Genomic DNA, 20135 nt, shown 5'->3' with positions numbered 1-20135 from the left:
GTCTAACCACACAGTGAAATACTATTCAGCCTTCAAGAGGAAGGAAATTCTTGATATGCCACAACATTAGCAAACCCTAAGGATATCAAGCTGAATGAAATAAATCAGACATGAAGCATAAATCCTATGTGATTTAATAGATCATGCATGTGTATGAAATATTAAGAGCAGTCAAAATCATTGAATTTAGAATGGTGATTGCCATGGCTAAGAGGCAGAAAAATGTAGTGTCTGCTTTTGTTTTTAGTGGATACAGAATTTCAATTTTGCAAGATGGAAAAAGTTTTGCTAGAGATAAATTGTAGTTATAATTGCATAAAAACATGCAAGTCCCTAATCCCCATGCTTCATTGTACTAATATGGTTGCTAGAGTAGAATAAATGTGTATTTATAATGGGTGGGGGAAAAAAAACCTACTCCAGAAACTCTGCAATGTCATATAAAAAAGACTAGCTAAGACAGAAAATGTTATGTTTTACCACAATAAGAAAACTGAGAAAGACTTTGAGAAGATTAATATGTATTAGACTGTAGTACCAGTATTCAAATCCATCTATCTCAGGTCACACATTTCAATCATCTTTGAGAATCCATATCCCATTTTTCTAAGCAGACAAGAAATGATTAAATTAAATGTATGTACTATTCATTTTTAAGTTTGTAAAAGATGGTATCAATTCTGAATCATTTAAATATTAGTTTACAAATATTGCTTATATCTTAATAGCATTGTAGATGGAGCTTCACAAAGATATTGGCTCTAGACAGTAATTATATACTCAGCCTAATGCTTCAGTTAATGGACGAGCATTTCAATGATAATTGCAATGCTTGAATATAATGTGCCTTTATTAGCAGTATAAAATAAAGCCAACTTATGGCAATTGAAAAACAAGCTATTTATTTTTATAACTGCTTAATTTTTATTGTAAAAATATTATCAAATGGTAAAAGAAAACATGTAACAAATACCAGCATTTTATTTACAATTACTGAAATATACTCAAAAGCTTAATTATGGAGAACAGTGATGTAAACTGAATTTGGGAAAAAGTTCTAATGTAGGAATTGAAGAAAATTATTAGGTAAAAACATTACATTAGGAAAGCCAAAGACTACCATTCTCTTATTGTCAGCAATAGCAGCTATGAGACCTTGGGCAATTCACCGACTTTAACAGAACCTCCTAAGAAAATAAAGTGAAAAGACTGGAAGTTATTTAAAGGTAGTAGAAGTTATTTTTTTTTTACAGTAAATCTTTTTTTTTTTAATTTAAACACCATGACACAAGGTTGTTCATAATAGTTTTTTTCCCCCCACAGATAAAGCTGTTCATGATTGAGTTACAGTCAAACAATGTATAACAACCTTCACCAGTGCACGTTTCCCATAACCAATGTCAACAGTTTCCCTCTCACCCTTCCTGATGCCCTCTTCCCTCCTGATCACTCTCTCCCACCTACCTCTGGGGCAGATATTTTTACTTCACTCTTGTCTTTATCTCCCCCACCCTTTTCTTTGGTAACATTGCCGTTTGTACTACTGCAAATGAAGGGGTGCCATTAATGTCCTTTCCATATTAGACTTTCTCTACTCTAACTGCTCTCTCCTCTCTACCTACCATGAAATGGTCCTCCTGATTTTCATCTCTAACGTCTCTGGATATCATCTCACACTGTCTTATTTTCCTTATATCCCAGTGATGAGTAAGATTATTCTCTATATGCCTCTCTGACTTATTTTGCTCAGCATAATACTCTCCATGTCCATTCATGTATAAACAAAATTCATGACTTCACTTTTCTAATAGCTGCATAGTATTCCATTGTGTAGATATACCACAATTACTTTAGCCACTCATCTCTCGTCTGGTTGCTTCCAGATTCTAGCTATTGTAAATAGCGCTATGATGAACATAGGAGTGCAGAGGCCATTTTTGTACTGTGTTTCTGTGTTCTTAAAGTACATCTCTAGGCTGGCTATTGCTGGATCATGAGGAAGCTCAATTTCCAGTTTTTTAAGGAATATCCATATTATTTTCCAGAAAGGTTTGACTAGATGGCATTCCTATCATCAGTGAATGAGAGTTCTTTTCTCTCCACATCCATGCCAGCACTGCTTGTTCATGTTCTTTGTGATATGTGCCAGTCTCTGTGGTGTGAGATGATATTTTGATTTGCATCTCCCTGAGCATTAGTGATGTGGAACATTTTTTCATGTGCCTTTTGGCCATCTGTATTTCTTCTTTGAGGAAATGTCTGTTCATTTCTTCTCTCCATTTTTTTTGATGACGTTAGATTTTTTTTCTTATTTAGTTCTGTCAGTACCTTATATATCTTAGATATTAACCCATTATCAAATGGATTATAGGGTGAATAGCTTCTCCCATTCAAATATGTAGCCTTTGTATCCTAGTTACTGTTTCCTTTGAAGTGCAGTAGCTTCTCAGTTTAATGTAGTACCATTTGTTTATCTCCTCTTCCACTTGCTTGGACAGTGGTGTTTCCTCTTGAAGATGCTATTAGTCTCTGTTATTTACTGTTTTGCATAAGTTTTCCTCTATGTACCTTATGGTTTCATATGTACCTTATGTACCTGTACCTTATGGTTTCAGGCCTGATATCAAGATCTTTAATCCATTTTGACTTGACCTTTGTGCATGGTGTTAAAGAGAGGTCTGAGTTCAGCTTTTTGCATGTAATTGACCAGTTTTCCCAGCACTACTGTTGAAGAGGCTTGCTCCATCTTATATTTGTTGCTCCTTTATCAAAGATTAATTAGTTGTATACCTGGGGTCAGTCTCAAAACACTAGTGTATTCCACCTGTTCTGACAGTCTGTCTTTATTGCAATGCTATGCTGTTCTCATGACTATGAGAGCACATGAGCATATGTTCTCATGTGTTCTTTTAATAAGAAATAATACTGCAAAGTACTGAAAAGCGAAGTACTGAAAAATGTTCTTAGCTGTGAACAGAAAGAAATACAATTTAAAGTTGGAGAAAGTGATGCCTCCCATCTTCTTTCTCCCAAGGATTGCTTTTGCTAGGTATTTGTGAGCTTTTACTGTTCCAAATGAATTTAGGGAGTATTTGATCCACTTCTTTCAGTTTATATTTTATATTTACAAGCTATAATAGCATAAAGTTGAGAACTAGAAGAAATCTTAGCATGTGGATGTCAGTTAGCCCAATACCACTTGTTGAAGAGGCTTTCCTTGCTCCATTTTGCATTTCTTGCCCTTTTATCAAAGATTTATTGATTTTATGTCTGAGGGTCATTCTCTGAATATTCAACCTATTCCATTGGTCTGAGGGCCTGCCTTTATTCCAGTACCATGCTGTTTTAATGATTATTTCTTTGTAGTACAATTTAAAGTTGGGGAAAGAGATGCCCCTCATCTCCTTTTTCCTTAAGTTGCTTTAACTATTCTTGGATGTTTACTGTTTCACATGAATTTCAGGATTTGATCCACTTCTTTGAAAATGTCATGGGTATCCTGAGAGGAGTCGCATTCAATCTGTACAATGCTTTGGGAAGTATTGTCATTTTAATGATGCTAATCTTCCCAATACACGAGCAAGATATATGTCTCCATTTCCTGTGTGTTCTTACAATAAAATTATATTTTTAAGACCCAAAATTTATTAACAAACTTCTATGTCTTTAGAACTGCCTGAATATTTCTAATTATGTGAAATGAAAATCTCTCCAGACTGGCAATTCTGTTCAAAATGCTCTATTGATAAAGACACTAAAATTCTTAAAAGTCAATGAAGAGCTAAGAAGTAAAAATGATGATTTCAACAGCAGATTTACCTGTATTTAACGGACCCTGTAACTGATGCAAAAGTAAGGCAGAAAACCAGGTGAAAATCCTTAAGACTTTCATCTATAGTCAGTTTAATAGAGAAGCTATAAAAAATAAATTTTTTAAAAATTAATGTGCTCTTTTAATAAGAAATAATACTGCAAAGTACTGAAAAGCAAAGCACTGAAAAATGTTCTTAGCTGTGAACAGAAAGAAAATAAACATTTCAGTGAATTTTCTCATAGCACTTTTTCACATAGTTGAGCTCTTACTAAGTCTTAAATATTGTGTATAGGTCTGCTATTAACATCATAAAAGAAACACTTTTCTAAGCAACTTCAGGCTTCATGCTGATAGATGTAAATCTGTATGAAATTTGCCATTTATAAGCATATAGACTATAGAGCAAGGAGAATAGATCATTTCCCAGTACCGGAGTTTTGAAGATGGCATCATGAGGTCACAGGGTAGAAACATTTCTGTGCTTCCCAACTTGGACTGCAAATACAAAAAACTGCTAATATGTTTTGGAGTGTGTGAGCTTTCAACTGTGGAACAAAAGACATGACATACATTTTGCATGTAGAAAAATTATTTTTTATCAAGAAGCTTTTCAGGAGATGATGCTATAAATGATAATTCAAAGTACACAGACCCAGACAGAGATGAGCACCATTCACACTTTATCTTCTTTAGCCTTTGGAGAATTTTATATATGTATATTTATTTATTTGTTTTGGGGCCACCCCTAGCAGTACTGAGGAGTGACCCCTGGCTATGCTCAGAGACCATAGCTGGTGCTGTTGATTTGAATTGGGGTCAGCTGAATGAGAGGCCTTATCTCTTCTACCATTTCCCCAGTCCCTAATAATTTTCTGTCCTGTTTTTTAAAAGTATCAATAGGTCAAAAACATAAAAAAAAGCCAAAAATTTTATAAAATAAAAAGATACAAGTTACTAGTGTTTATGCCTAGATATGACAATAAAAGGGTGAAGAATAAGCACTTTTTCTCTCTTTTTTTGTTTTCAGTCACACTGTTGTTGTTGCTCACTCAGGTTTTACTCCTTTTTCTGTGCTCAGAAATTACTCCTGGCAGTCTTGGGGCCATATGAGATGCCAGGGATTGAACCCAGGTTGGCAGAGTGCAAGGAAATTGCCCTCCTCACTGTGATATCTCTACAACCCCCAGCATAAGCATTTTTCTCTGATATTTCATCACACATATAACTTAATATCTATTCTTAAATATATCACTGGAATTAATACCCTTATACATAAAGTTTTACCTGCTTTTCAAATTACTCACATGAACTACACTTCCAAACACAAAGTGAACATTTTTCTTCATCTTCCTCTACCTGCCCCGAGGTACTAGGGCACAAACTCATACCTCATTCATACAAGGCAAGTGTTCTACTGCTGAGACATGTCCTTGACTCTTGAAAGTAGATATTTTTAAGTTTAATAAAAGTTTATTTGATTTGGCTATTATGTAGTGAAACATGAAGGAAAACAGATTTTACAAAATAATGGGATCATAAACAGTATTCTTACTTTATAGTCAAATTTTCACAACTGTCCTTAAGTTTAATACAGAGGACCTATTTTAATAGACAACTTATCTTTAAAAATGCTAAATGCGGGGCCGGGCGGTGGCGCTAAAGGTAAGGTGCCTGCCTTGCCTGCACTAGCCTTGGACGGACGCGGTTCGATCCCCGGTGTCCCATATGGTCCCCCAAGCCAGGAGCAACTTCTGAGCACATAGCCAGGAGTAACCCCTGAGCGTTACTGGGTGTGGCCCAAAAACCATAAAAAAAATAAATAAAAAAAATAAAAATGCTAAATGCAAAAATGTGTGTGTATATAGCTTGGACATAAAGTGGAAGACCTTAATGAAAAAATAGACATACAATATTTCACTAGTTATAGAAGATCCTCACATGAGATCATAAAAGCATTATTTATAGAAAAAGTTCATATATACCAATTTTTCTCAAATAACATGTAACTTCCTGAAATGACTGATGAATTATGCTATTTGAAAGCATATATTTAGTATATACTAGAATGAATTCTTCATTGAGAATTATCTCAGTAAAAGCCTCGAAAGGTCTCAGCTCTAAAGGCTCTGCTATCCATCACTTCGTATTTCCCAAATCATCCATGTAGAAATTCTTAATCTCAGTTTAATCTATAGACATCCTGTCCCTTTGAGCTGAATCCAACAGAGTTGTGGCAAAAAAAAGTTAAAACTGAACTTAATTAGTCAAAAAGCTAACAATATAGCTTTCTGATAATCTATTACACTGATTAAAATATATTGCTCTGAATGATCCACAGTTACCTTAATAGACAGATTTCTATGACCGCTTTAGGCACTCACTACTGGAGAGTATTTAAAGGAGCAACAACAAAGAAGTCGATTTGATTCGAATGCACACCTGATTTTAAGATGTGACCGCAGGCAGAGTGGGGTCATGTTCATTTCTTATAAGAGAATTGCATTTATTTTTATTTATTTTTGTTTTGGAACCACACCTAGTGTGTTCAGGGCTTACTCCTGGATTTTCATTCAGGAATCACTCCTGGTGAATTTGAGGGACAAAAAGGGATGCTGGACATTGAACCTGGGTCAGCTAAGTGCAAGACAAATATCCTGCCCACTGTTCTTTCACTCTGTCTCCTTTCTCCTGCCTATTTTCAAAATCACCTTTCTTTAACTATATTTAGTCACTCAGAATCATAAGCTTTTATAATTCTGTAAGGATCCAATGTCTGGATCTCTTGTTATAGGAGCTTACTATAACTTACTGTTCCAACAGAGACAAATATGTAGGAGTCTGACAGACTCTTAATTCTGACTCGTGTGACCCGTTGTCCTACTCACAAGATGCCCCATGTTAGAATCTATCCCTATTCCTCTTTCCTCACTGTCTGGGAAGGAGAACCATCATTTCAAAGTTTCTACTCATAGCATCTTCCTCCCTCCTTGTAACCTTGAGAGAAAAATGTGTGCTTGTTTGGCTGTAGGTCCAAATTCTATGGCAGGGCATGCACTGGAGCTAGGAAAGACATGCTGATGTCCATAGCATTTCCCAGAGTGCATTTTGTAAAATGTAAGTAGATTTCCATTAAATAACTTTGATCAAGGTTAAGAAGTATTTGAGGTAGGGCCTTCTTCAATAATTTGAGGTAGGGCCTTGAATAAGACCAATATGCTTTTTAAGTTTCCAAGAGTGTTTTTTTTCTGAAAGTTCCCATATAGCCTCTCTCTCTCTCTCTCTCTCTCTCTCTTTCTCTCTCTCTCTCTCTCTCTCTCTCTCTCTCTCTCTCTCTCTGTCTCTGTCTCTGTCTCTCTCTCTCTCTCTCTGTGTGTGTGTGCTGTGTGTGGGCTTTTTCCAATTTTTTTTTTTTTTGGTTTTTGGGTCATAGCCAGTGGCACTCAGAAATCACTCCTGGCTCAGGGGACCAGCTGGGATGCTGGGATTCAAACCACAGTCCGTCCTGGATTGACTGTGCACAAGGCAAATACCCTACCACTATGCTATCTCTCTGGTCCCTCTTAATTTATTTTTGAGGGGGATATTTGTGTGTATGGGTGGTTTTTGTAAAGGCTCTGGAATTAAAGGCTCATGATCAGAAACAGCTTGGGAAAGCTGAGTATCAATTCCGAATTGGCTGTGTGCAAAGCAGCCCATACCTGCTGTTAAATCTATTCAGCCCAGAAATAATTTTTTAACAAGCACAACTGACTTGCAAAATTCTCTTTTCAGGAGCTTATGATCTAAATAAAACAGCTTAGAAATATTTATATATATATATATGTGTGTGTATATGTATATTACAGCTGCAGTCTTAGATCTTACATTTCAGATCTAAGAGTTTGCCATTTCAAAACCATTCTGGTGGAGCTAAAGAGGAAAAGTGACGGTTCCTTGTCCTCGACCTCATGGCTGTCTATGCAGCTAATAGTGAGTGAGCACCGTGCACCCAAGGCCAACACTGAGCAGATATTCATCTCATAATTTTCTTTAACAGGGATGGGTCCTATGATCCTCATTTTCCAAATGAAGAAAAAAATGCCTTATAGGTATTATATATTTGCCTAAAATAAAACAAAATTTTTATAAGGAAAGAAAAGGAAGGGAGGAAAGTAGAAATAAAAGAGAAAGGGATAGAGAAAGAAAGTGAAGAGGAGGAAAGGAAGGCCAGGAAAAACATTGTTCAAAATGTTCATCTTAGCATTCTCTATAATGTGAGAACAAATGACAGAAAATAGAAATGTGTTTGCATTCTATAAAAAACATGTGTTCCAGGGCCGGAGAGATAGCATGGAGGTAAGGCATTTGCCTTTTATGCATAAGGTCGGTGGTTTGAATCCTGGCATCCCATATAGTCCCCCGAGCCTACCAGGAGCGATTTCTGAGCGTAGAGCCAGTAGTAACCCCTGAGCGCTGCCGGGTGTGACCCAAAAACAAAACAAAAAGAAAAAAAAAAAAAAAAAGAAAGAAAAGAAAACATGTGTTCCGTCCCCTAGAGAAGTCAGCACACTGCTTAGCCTAGAATGCAATGGATAGCTGTCACTTCTGGCATTCACTCAGGCTGAAAGTAAAAAAGGGAAAAATGGCATGATTTTAGGGCAGCACATCTGGCTTTAAGAAGGCAGACTAATGCAACAGACAAGGCCACCATTCAGATTCAGTATCCTGACCTTTTAGAGGCTTTTCTCTTCTCATGAACTTACCTACTTCTTTCCACTCAGTCCCACTCCTAACCTTGCATGGAAACTTCGTTTTTGTTCTCCAGAATCACTGCTCTCACTGTTTTTTTGGGAGGAGGCTAGGTGGTGGCTTTTAGTGTTTAAAGTGGTGGAAAGCACTGCAGTTGTTCGCCATGGAACGTAGAGATAGAAACTATGTACACCTTATCTCTGCACTTATTTCACATTTATAACTGATGACTAGGCTGCTCAGAGCTTATTTTGTGGAGGCTCCCCCAAGTAGGGGTCATAGGCCCTGGGGTCACTCCCAGATACTTGGCCAAGCAGGACAGGCTGTTGAAAGGGAGGCCCTGGTGAGAGCTGGTGTTGTTCAAATTGAGCAATGCTGGGGACCACTTGGGCTGTCCTAGCAGGCACATTGATCACCAGGGCCCACCCAGTGATGTTTCTGGGGTTGTATGGTCCTGGGGAGGGAATTCAGGCCTTGGTCCCCTGAGCTGTCTCCCAAATCCTATGTGCAATGCTTCTGTTTTGGGGTGCTGCTAGATTGTGGGCCTTGGTGAACTAGAAACTATTTCTCTCCTCCCCTCTCCTGTGAGCCTTCTCTTTCCATTTCTCTCCTCTCCTCTGAGGATTCTCTGCCACCACCCCTCTTCTCCACATGTGAACTGTTGAACTGATGTTTTCTGACCGCAGAAACAAGGATATTGGCATAATATGCTGCCACAATTCATCATCAAAACTATTTTGCTTTTCTGACAAGGAAAATGAACTTGGAGAGGTTTAATGTCCAAACAGGAGTAAAGGGCAGCTATGTGGCAAGTCGGTGAACCCCAAAAAGGAAAGCAGAAGAGAAACAAAAGGAGAAAACACAAATCCAATATAAGCATTGAAAGCAAGAATGAAAAATAAATTTAATTTTGAAAGCATTGTCGATTTAATTACATTAGAAGTCACACTTTTTTGAGGGGAGGGTCACATCCAGCAGCACTCAGGCTCCTGGCTCTGTGCTCAGAAATCACTCCTGGCAGGCAGGGGGTGGGAGGGGAACCATATGGGATGGCATCCTTTCTTGATCAGCTGCATGCTAGGCAAAAATCCTACCACTGTGCTATCTGTCTGGCCCCAGAAGTCACACTTTTGTATTTTACAAAATCAGATTGTGTTTGACCGCCAGTTCCGAAGACTGTAACAAAGATAAATTGGTTCCAAACTCCCTGTCCTTGATTTTTGAAAGAAAGCATAATCAATCCTGTATAGATCAGGAATTACATAGGCATTCCAACAGTGGCATAAAATTCTTACATTTTTTCTAAAATTGAAGTTTCCTATTGTACTAAACTGTTAGGAAATTTTAAAATGAGTTCTACATCTTACTAGTAACAGCAATTACTTTGATTTTTTTTTCCTATTTGCTTTATATTAAATGCTATGCTGGTACCTGACACACCTAGTAACAGTACTTAGTCCTCTTCACGCTCTATAAAAGTTTCTCTTGTTATCAGAGCATGGCTATTGTGAATAGTGCTGCAATAAATACGATGCCCTTCAACAGATAAATGGCTAAAGAAACTGTGGTATATACACACAATGGAATATTATGCAGCTGTCAGGAGAGATGAAGTCATGAAATTCTCCTATACATGGATGTACATGGAATCTATCATGCTGAGTGAAATAAGTCAGAAGGAGAGAGAGATGCAGAATAGTCTCACTCATCTATGGGTTTTAAGAAAAATAAAAGTCATTTTTGCAACAATCCTCAGAGACAATGAGAGGAGGGCTGGAACTTCCAGCTCACTCCATGAAGCTCACCACAAAGAGTGGTGAGTGCAATTATAGAAATAACTACACAGGGCTGGAGAGATAGCATGGAGGTAAGGTGTTTGTTTGCCTTTCATGCAGGAGGTCATCGGTTCGAATCCCGGCATCCCATATGGTCCCCCGTGCCTGCCAGGAGCAATTTCTTCTGAGCCTGGATCTAGGAATAACCCCTGAGCACTGTTGGGTGTGACCCAAAAACCACACACAAAAAAAAAAAAAAAAGAAAGAAAGAAATAACTACACAATAACTGCACTGAGAACTACCATAATCATGTGAATGAATGAGGGAACTGGAAAGCCTGTCTAGAGTACAGGTTGGGGTGGGGTGGGATGGAGGGAGATTTGGGACACTGGAGGTGGGAATGTTGCACTGGTGAAGGGGGGTGTTCTTTACATGACTGAAACCTAATCACAATCATATTTGTAATCAAGATGTTTAAATAAAGAGAAAAAAGGTTCTCTTGTTAGTTGGCAGTATTTTGCCATGAGCAGGGAGAGAAGAGAAGCACAGAGCAAACTAGGGGTCTGTTTCCCTAAAAGTTCACACTGTTCCCCACAGTACTTTGCATAGTGGTTCGAAAACAAAGCCAATCTTTCACTGGATTCTTTGATACTTATCTACCTAATTTTGAGGAATTAAACACACACACACACACACACACACACACACACACACACACGACAAATCAAGTTTCAAAAACATATCGCCTTTTTCTCCAACAGAGCTTACCAGGATTAAACAATTTCTACCTTGGGTTGTCTTTTAAAAATTAAAAATCAATAACCATCCGTATCTTATTATTAACACATGACAGAGGTTATATGCACTTCTCATTATGATGCTTTCTTAAACTCTAACTGCTAAACTTAAATGAGAGGCATTTGGTACAATCTGAAAAATATTCAGTTCAATTAAAAGTAATTGATGCATGGTGAAATAATTCTTCCCAAAGCTGCTGTAAAATCATCAAAAAAATAAAGCTACTTAATAATTTTCATCTCCTACAGGCTAGAGAGAAGCATTATTGCATATTAAAAATTGGAGTGTAGTTTTCCCAGAGGTAAAAGAAAGTTATTAAAACAACCTATTTATTGTTGATATAACTATCCATTTGTGCCACACAAAAAGTAACAAATTTCAGTACATTAAAAGAAAAGCTAATTAAGGTATAATTAGTATTTTCTGTATTTTGATAATTAGGGGTTAGTTGGCTATTCCTTTTCAAATTTCTATTCAATGCGCCCCGACAATGCCTTTAATGAGCAACTAACGCTATTGAATCCCTCATGGCACGGGAGTTTAGTGACCACCACTACATTACTTTCATTCATCACTGCCTCTTTACCTATAAATTAATCTAGCCCTGTAGCTATGTTGATCTACTTTATATCAATTTCTTCATCCATATCAGCTGAATATGTATGGCATTAACCTCATTTGCTAGTTGAGAAAAGCAGAATTAAAATGAGATCTAATTTCTCGTGCACAGCACAATTTCAAAACTGCCTGCTAATTTCCACCACCTGTCAGTGTGAAGAGCCTTTACTTTCTTGTAATTAAATAAAACAGTATATTTTTTAGCCGCTCTGAAAAATGCTAATCTTTCAAAAGTGTTCAGTGATCATTAATCATGAGGGCGGTAAAGGAGCCTCACAGAGAATGCTCATTTCTCCTTTGTTTCCGCAAAAAGATGTTTGGCCTTTCACGGGAAAGAAAAAAAATAAATGTTCCAAATGGAATAGAAACATCAACTACTATAATCTGCAAGACTGAACTCTGCTTTTCTGGTCTACTGCCACGCTGTGGCTTAACATTACATAAACTAGCAGCTTCTAGTTTGATGCAATCAGCCAAAATCAGCAATACACTAATAAATGCACACTGAATTCATTGAGGTTGGCCAGCATCAAATCTGTAAGACTTAAGCTATGAGATCATTTAGAGAATGATTTTCACCGATATATTTACAACAAATTCATTTAACTACACTCTGCACATGACACTACTGTCTGAAAGCAGTATTTGATTTGAACAAAGGCAGCAGCATTTCTTTTAGACAAAGTTAAATACTTCGTATTAGATTTTCTTGAATTTCCCAAATATATAGAACATCACTAGTAGGGAAGGCCTGAAAATCTTAACTAAAAAATATTATCTATCAGACTATTAGAAATACTGTTTTCTTATTATAGTCTGGTATGTTGGTTTCATTTAATTAATACATTTTGGGGGGCTGAGGTGGCGCTCAGAACTTACTTGTGGCTCTGTGCGCAGGGGACATTCCTAGAAGTGCTTAGGGGACCATATGATACCAGGGATTGAACCAGAGTCAGCACTGTGCTTAAACCTCTGTGCTATCTCTCATCCCCCAAAATTGCTGTATTTATTTTTTGTTTGCTTTTTATTTGTTTTGGAATCAAACATAGTGATGCACAGGGCCTGCATCTGTGCTTAGTGATTAACTCTTTGAGCAATGATCTGGGGACTTTATATTACAAGGATTGAATCAGGATATCAACTGTGAGCAAAGCAGGAATTGTAGGTCCAGTACTATCTGTTCAGTTCTATTTATTTGTAATTATATTACCTTCGTAAAATTTTGGTTTTGTTTTGTATTATTCTGATCATACATATAAGCTCATAGCCTAAATTTCTGGTTTGCTGTCTGATATATATTTCAATTAGCTTGTCTTGCTCATTTTTCTTCCCAGTTATTAGATGAAATATGAATCAGCAATGAACAATATATATCTGAAATCTTCCACCCGCATCTAATATATTATAAAAATATTCAAATAACCGGTACTAGATCATTCTGGTACTAAATATATCTTTTCTTCAAATACTAATGTGTTTGGGAAGTAATAAGCCTATAATTATTTTTTGTATTTATTCTTAAAAATAGCAAATATATCAGTATGTAAGAGATTAGTAAGAGAACTTTTAAAATCATTAAATTATTACCAATTATTATATCCACAATATTACTCATTCTTTTCATAAGAAAAATATGATGTGCAATCACTATCTTGGGAATCTAAAAGTCTTCTGGAGATATTTCACCATATTTACAAACCTGTAGCTAAATGACTTTCATTATTTTAGCCGATCATCAAGTCATCCTAATACATAATAGATGTTAAGCATTCCTTGAAGCAAAAGGAAACAAAGATGTGGGGTGGCTTATTTACAAATAGCGAGTAGCTCCGGGGTTTGCAGCAGAACTGGGCTGGAGCCTCTCTCATCTGGATTCCCTTCAAGCAAGCCACTTAAAGCAATTATGTGCAGAAGAGAAAATACTTTCAGGGATTCTCTTTGATAGCTACTTTGACACTAAATAATAAGATAAGCCATGTTAGCACCAGTGCCACACTTTCTAACAGAAAAGCAGCACCAGCTTCTCCCACAGCAATGCCAGTTGTTACCTTGCTCTCCCTGCAAACAACTCAAATGTTATAAAACACAGCGGACCTCCACCCAAGATTTCTGTAACCAGAGTTCCCATCTCTATCATACAAGAGTCAATACACTTTTAGCAGGTTTTCTAAAATTTGTGGACTTCCATCCTAATCCCAGAAGCACAAATGATCATATAAATGCTGATATAATGCACACACATCAACACCAATATCTTTACTATGCAAGTGTGTGCATATGCACAGACATCACAGAATACAGATGTGACTAGACCATGGAACCTTTCTCCCAGAAATCAATGTATACTGTAAGTTAAGTGGGGACTTTTCATTTGTAAGATGACAAATGGCTTCTACATGACTACTACATGGCTTCTACATGACTACTACATGGATTCTACATGACTACTAAAGCTGAAAACCAATGGAGGGTCCATGTAAAATTTAGTAACACAAAACTCTTAAAATGAGTTCTTCAAAGATAAGCTCATTCTTATAGAACTTTATTATTCTTAGTACAGTAATTTCTTAGAATAATTAAAAAAAATTAAGATCAGATGTTGGAATAACAACAACCACAACAGGAAGAAATGACTTTTCACCTTTAAAAATTTAATCAAGAGAACAGCTCCCCAAATGAATTTATAATCTACATGTGGAGTTTCATTTTGTACATCTTGTAAATGGGTATCAAATTGCACAAGTAAATTTTGTATCACCTTAAAACTTATGACCATTAAAAATGGGAAAAATAAAAAAGAAAATATACATCTAAAATGCTATGAACGAGCATATGCTTTTTCAAGTAATCACAAAGGATCATTATTTCAGTGTGTCAAAGGAGAAATGCATGTTTCATAAATGCGTACATAAAGAATTACATGTGTTTGGAAAGAGAGTATAGGGATTAAGGCCAGGCATACAGCTAATCCCACAATGATCCTCTGTACAACCTGGTTCCCTGAACATCACCAGAACTGACCTCTAAGCAAAGAACCAATGCCCATGAGCACTCTCAGCTCTGGTCCACAGAATAAAACTTCTTCTCCCCCCAAAATAATTACATAACTATTCTAATTCAACTCTACATATATATTTTGGGGAGGGCAACTCTAGGTTTTAAACCCAGGGCCCCTTACTTACTTGCAAGGCAAGTAAGTGCTCAATAAATGAACGGTATTCCAGGTTCACAGATGTAATACCAAAAAATAGCATGTTGGATTTAAAGCCTATTCAAAAAGTGCATATTTTTCCAATTTAAACTTTATTTATATACTCTGCATCATACTTTTGATTAGGAAGAATATTTTTATTCATAAATGTTTGGAGTATTTTTGTTCCAGATTTTCTTCTCTAGTATATGGTCCTGAATCAACATTAAAACACTTAGTGAGTTAGTACTGAAAAGTTTAACTTGACAGATTCATTTATAAATAAAGACACTTAAAAGTAAAATAATTAGGCTTTTAGTCACTTTGATCAATTTTATGTTAAGCTGGGACATTAAAAAATGTGTTTTCCGGCCGAAGAGATAGCATAGAAGTAAAGCATTTGCCTTGCATGCAGAATGTTGGTGGTTCGAATCCCGGCATCCCATATGGTCCCCCGAGCCTGCCAGGAACAATTTCTGAGCATAGAGCCAGGAGTAACTCCTGAGCACTGCCGGGTGTGATCCCCCCCCCAAAAAAAACAAAACAAAACCAAAACAAAACCAAAAATGTGTTTTCTGGGGTTGAAGAGATAGCACAGCAGGTAAGTCTTGCATGTGCTGGTCTGGGTTCTATCCCTGACATCCCATATGGTCCCAAGTTTGACAGGAATAATTTGAGTGTAGACTGCAATGGGTGTGGCCCATAAAAAGTGTTGTTTTAGGGACTGGAGAGATAGCATGGAGGTAAGGCATTTGCCTTTCATGCAGAAGGTCATTGGTTCGAATCCTGGCATCCCATATAGTCCCCTGTGCCTGCCAGGGGTGATTTCTGAGCATAGAGCCAGAAGTAACCCCTGAGCACTTCCGGGTGTGATCCCCCCCCCCAAAAAAAACAGAAAAAAAAGAAAAAGAAAAAAAGTGTTGTTTTACATTAAGATATATTATCATACAAGATAAAGTAAGTGGAGACGTGTAAGTTATCTATCTGAATACAAACATATAAAATATATATGTGATATGTATATATATGGCAATTAAAAGAACACAATCCAGTAGTTTTAGTTCTATTATTAACAAACTATGACATATTTACACATTAAATGTAAAATTAGTCCACTTAAAAGTTTGAAAAGTTTTAAATACATAGTGAAATATTCCAAGTCATTATCATATTCTCTAAGTTACAACTTCAAAATATAATTTTAATCATCAAAGAAACTTTTTCCCTATGACCTGTCTGCAAGAATACTTGTTATAGTTGAATAGTTTTAAATGATTACTTTAAAAATATTTTAAAGTTATTCCTATCTATACAAAACATTGAAAATTCTATGTAGGGGCTGGAGATATAGCATGGAGGTAAGGCATTTGCCTTCCATGAAGAAGGACAATGGTTCTAATCCTGCCATCACATATGGTCCCCCGAGCCTGCCAGGAGTGATTTCTGAGCATAGAGCCAGGAGGAACCCCTGAGCACTGCAGGGTGTGTCCCCAAAACCAAAAAGAAAGAAAGAAAGAAAGAAAGAAAGAAAGAAAGAAAGAAAGAAAGAAAGAAAGAAAGAAAGAAAGAAAGAAAGAAAGAAAGAAAGAAAGAAAGAAAGAAAGAAATATGTAGTATTCTTGTAATTGAATTTCCTGAAGTCGCTTTCCTAACACCGTGTTAACAAGTATAAAGATACACAGTGCTCGCAATTAGGAGAGTCAAGAGGCCAGAAATAGCAGTAAGCACATTCATTCTCAACCTTGGACTGCACAAACAGTCACAGAAACCATGGAAATTACCATTCGGCCATGTTTTTGTTTCATTATACAAGTGCTTTCCTACTCAGTTTACCAAGGGCTGTGAGTGCATTCTAAGTGGGAGGGCATAACAAGCATAGAGAGAGAATGCCATCTGCTGCTCTCTGAGTGTACTTAACAGAGAGAAAAGTGAGGGCACAGGTGATTACATGAAACAACTCTGAAATCCACACACAGACATGAAGTCCGAGAGCTGAAATTATTTCTATTCAGGATCATGTAAGATGGAGATACATCAGTAACGACTTGCCAGCAAATTCTAGCTTCTCCACAGAAGAGTGGATCATTTGTTCCTGATGGCCCCTGAATAAATGTGGCTCTGACTGTACATGGGGCACCCAAGGTCACAGATATAGGCCACGTGGGCTGGAGCAATAGTTCAGCAGGTAAGGCGGTTGCCTTTCATGCACCTGACCCAGGTTTGATCCCTAACATCCCATCCAGCCCCCTGAGCATGTCCAGAAATAATTCTTGAGTGCAGAGTCAGGAGAAAGTCCTGAGTATCACTGATGTGACCCCCCAAAATAACAAAAGTGACCCATCTAATATGCCAATCAAATAAGGATGCTATTAAGCACATAAAGAGGGGGCTGTCATCTATAAATGGGCCAGGACAGCAAGCATGAAGATGCAGTGTCCTTGAGTCTGAATCACTATGTTGTCTTCATGCCTTCTGACCTACCTTTACAATGCCTGATAACCTTTGCTTGAGCAATCAGAAATTGAAAACAAAAACAAAAACAAAAACAAAAACAAAACCAGGAGGCAGGACCAGATAAATGAGACACAAGAGCAGTGCAGTGGTCTTAAGTCAGTGGTCAGTGGCTTAAGTCACTGGGACACTGAGTCACCATTACAGTTCTTTAGCTTTCTGGATTCAGTCTCATCATAGTGAGCACCTCTGGGTGTGAGCCCCAAACAAAAACAAACGTAAGTCCTTTGGCACCAACAAATGCTTTCATTAGAATAGAACTGTTTTTCTCGAGGCCTGGAGGCAGCCTGACGGGTCCCACTTGGACTCCCCGCGGCAGTTGGTGCCAGTCCGCCCCGCTGGTTGGTTTCCCTGCGCTGCGCTTCTCTCCGAGTCTGCTTCGCCCGCTTTGCCCTGACCTGACCCCCGCCGAGCCGAGAGGACCCCCAAAGCTAGCGCCCACCGCGGTTGGCACGCCCCTCCGTGGCCCGGCCCGGACCCGTCGCCATGGCGCCCACCATCCAGACCCAGGCCCAGCAGCGGGAGGATGGCCACAGGCCCAGTTCTCACCGCACTTTGCCCGAGAGGTCCGGGGTGGTCTGCCGAGTCAAGTATTGTCACAGCCTCCCGGACATCCCCTTTGACCCCAAGTTCATCACCTACCCTTAGACCAGAATAGGTTTGTTCAGTACAGTTCTCTGGAGAAGCAGCACAAACACGACCTCCTGACTGAGCCAGATCTGGGGGTCACCATCGACCTCATCAATCCTGACACCTATGGCATCGACCCCAATGTACTCCTAGATCCAGCTGATGAGAAACTTCTGGAAGAGGAAATTCAGGCTCCTACCAGCACTAAAAGATCCCAGCAACACACGAAGGTGGTCCCATGGATGCAGAAGACGGAATACATCTCCACCAGTTCAACCGCTACGGCATCTCCAATGAGAAGCCGGAGGTCAAGACTGGGGTATCTGTGAAGCAGCAGTTCACGGAGGAAGAAATCTGCAAAGACCGGGGCAGCCAGGTCGCAGCCATCGAGAAGACTTTTGAGGATGCCCAGAAATCAATCTCCCAGCATTATGGCAAGCCCCGAGGAACGTGTGGAGGCCTTGCCTGCCTTCCCAGACTTTAAGATGTGGATGAACCCATGCGCTCAGGCCATCTTTGACTCAGACCCGGCCCCTGAGGATACAGGCGGGGCTGCTGCCCTGGAGATGGTGTCTCCGGCTATGACCAGGGGCACGATGGATGAGGAGGGCGATCAGTTTGTCGCCTACTTCCTGCCAGCGGATGAGACGATGAAGAAGCGAAGTGGGACCAAGAGGAGGAGATGGACTACGCACCGGGTGATGTGTACACTACACGATTGCCCGGGAGTACAACTGGAATGTGAAGAACAAGGCCAGCAGAGGCTACGAGGAAGACTACTTCTTCATCTTCCGAGAGGGCGATGGGGTTTACTACAACGAGCTGGAGACCAAGGTTCGCCTGAGAAACGCCGGGCCAAGGCCGGGGTTCAGTCAGGCACCAACGCTCTGCGTGTGGCCAAACATCGGGACATGAACAAGGAGGAACTGGAAGCTCAGGAGGCACAAAAGGCTCAGCTGGAGAGCCATGAGCCCGAGGAGGAGGAGGAGGAGGAGGAGGAGGAGGAGGAGATGGAGACCGCGGACAAAGAAGCTGGGGGCTCTGATGCGGAACGAGAGAAGGAGGCCAGCGAGGATGAGCGCCTGGAGCGCCCGGGCAGTGAGTGACCACGAGGAGGGCGACAGGGACGAGGCAAGCGACCAGAGTGGCAGTGCGAGGAGGAGAGCAGCGAGGAGGAGGCCCGCGCTGCGAGGGACAAGGAGGAGATCTTCGGGAGTGACGCCGACTCGGAGGAGGAGGACCGAGGGCAGACCCGGGGCAGCGACAATGAGTCGGACAGTGGCAGCGAGGGGGCTGGCCAGCGCAGCCGCAGCGTGGCAGAGAACACTCAGCACAGCGCAGGAAGACCGCAGCGAGGCGGCAGCCCCCGAGTCCAGTGAGGCGGACAGTGACAGTGACTGAGCCGCAGGCCAAGGGCCGGCAGCAGTGCTGGAGGCACACTGCCAGTGCCCCGCGAGCCAGCCCTCAGCGGCGCTTCTTTCCCTTCCCTGAGCCTTTGTTAATAAAGCCAACTTCACTTCAAAAAAAAAAAAAAAAGAGAACTGTTTCCAGGAGAATTCACTCAGACACAAGACACCTTTGCTGTAATGCATGTTTCAACTGCTAACAGACGCTGGTATTTGGAAAGCAGGTGTGTGTGTGTGTGTGTGTGTGTGTGTGAGAGAGAGAGAGAGAGAGAGAGAGAGAGAGAGAGAGAGAGAGAGAGAGAGAGAGAGAGAGAGAGCGAGAGAGAGCACGTGCATATAGCACCACATGTAGTAAATTAGCAATAGAAAAAGGAGACTAGAAACAGAATTCTAGGGGATAAGACCCTTCTAGTGGAGACTGACTGGATAGAATATAAGAACAGGGTGGCAAGGAATGGAGAGGAAATCTCTGTCTGACTAACTTGACTTTTTCCAATGATAAATCCTAAAAAGGAAAGGGAATTTCTGCCATTTCTAGTGCCAAGGTTTAGGCAAGTTTAGGCAAAATTTGGGCAAGTTCTATGAAAATCTAGTCTGTTCTAGATAGCACTTCAGTTTATGGTATTAATGTATACAGGGCCTACCCCCACTTCCCTCTGGTCTA

At 39.5% G+C, this 20135-nt stretch overlaps 1 protein-coding gene and 1 pseudogene across 1 annotated transcript in view; one reads left to right on the top strand and one right to left on the bottom strand.

The window, feature by feature from the left end:
• Nucleotides 1-20135, bottom strand: part of RANBP17 (RAN binding protein 17) — a gene marked incomplete at its 5' end in the record, with an annotated part of 271440 nt that overhangs the window by 161329 nt on the left and 89976 nt on the right.
• Nucleotides 17720-19600, top strand: LOC126012222 (RNA polymerase II-associated factor 1 homolog; annotated as a pseudogene).

The sequence above is a fragment of the Suncus etruscus genome, chromosome 6 (genome assembly GCF_024139225.1).
Source record: "Suncus etruscus isolate mSunEtr1 chromosome 6, mSunEtr1.pri.cur, whole genome shotgun sequence".
Lineage (NCBI taxonomy): Eukaryota > Metazoa > Chordata > Mammalia > Eulipotyphla > Soricidae > Suncus > Suncus etruscus.
The sequence above is the reverse complement of the archived record's forward strand: the minus strand, read 5'-3'. Positions and strand labels throughout refer to the sequence as shown.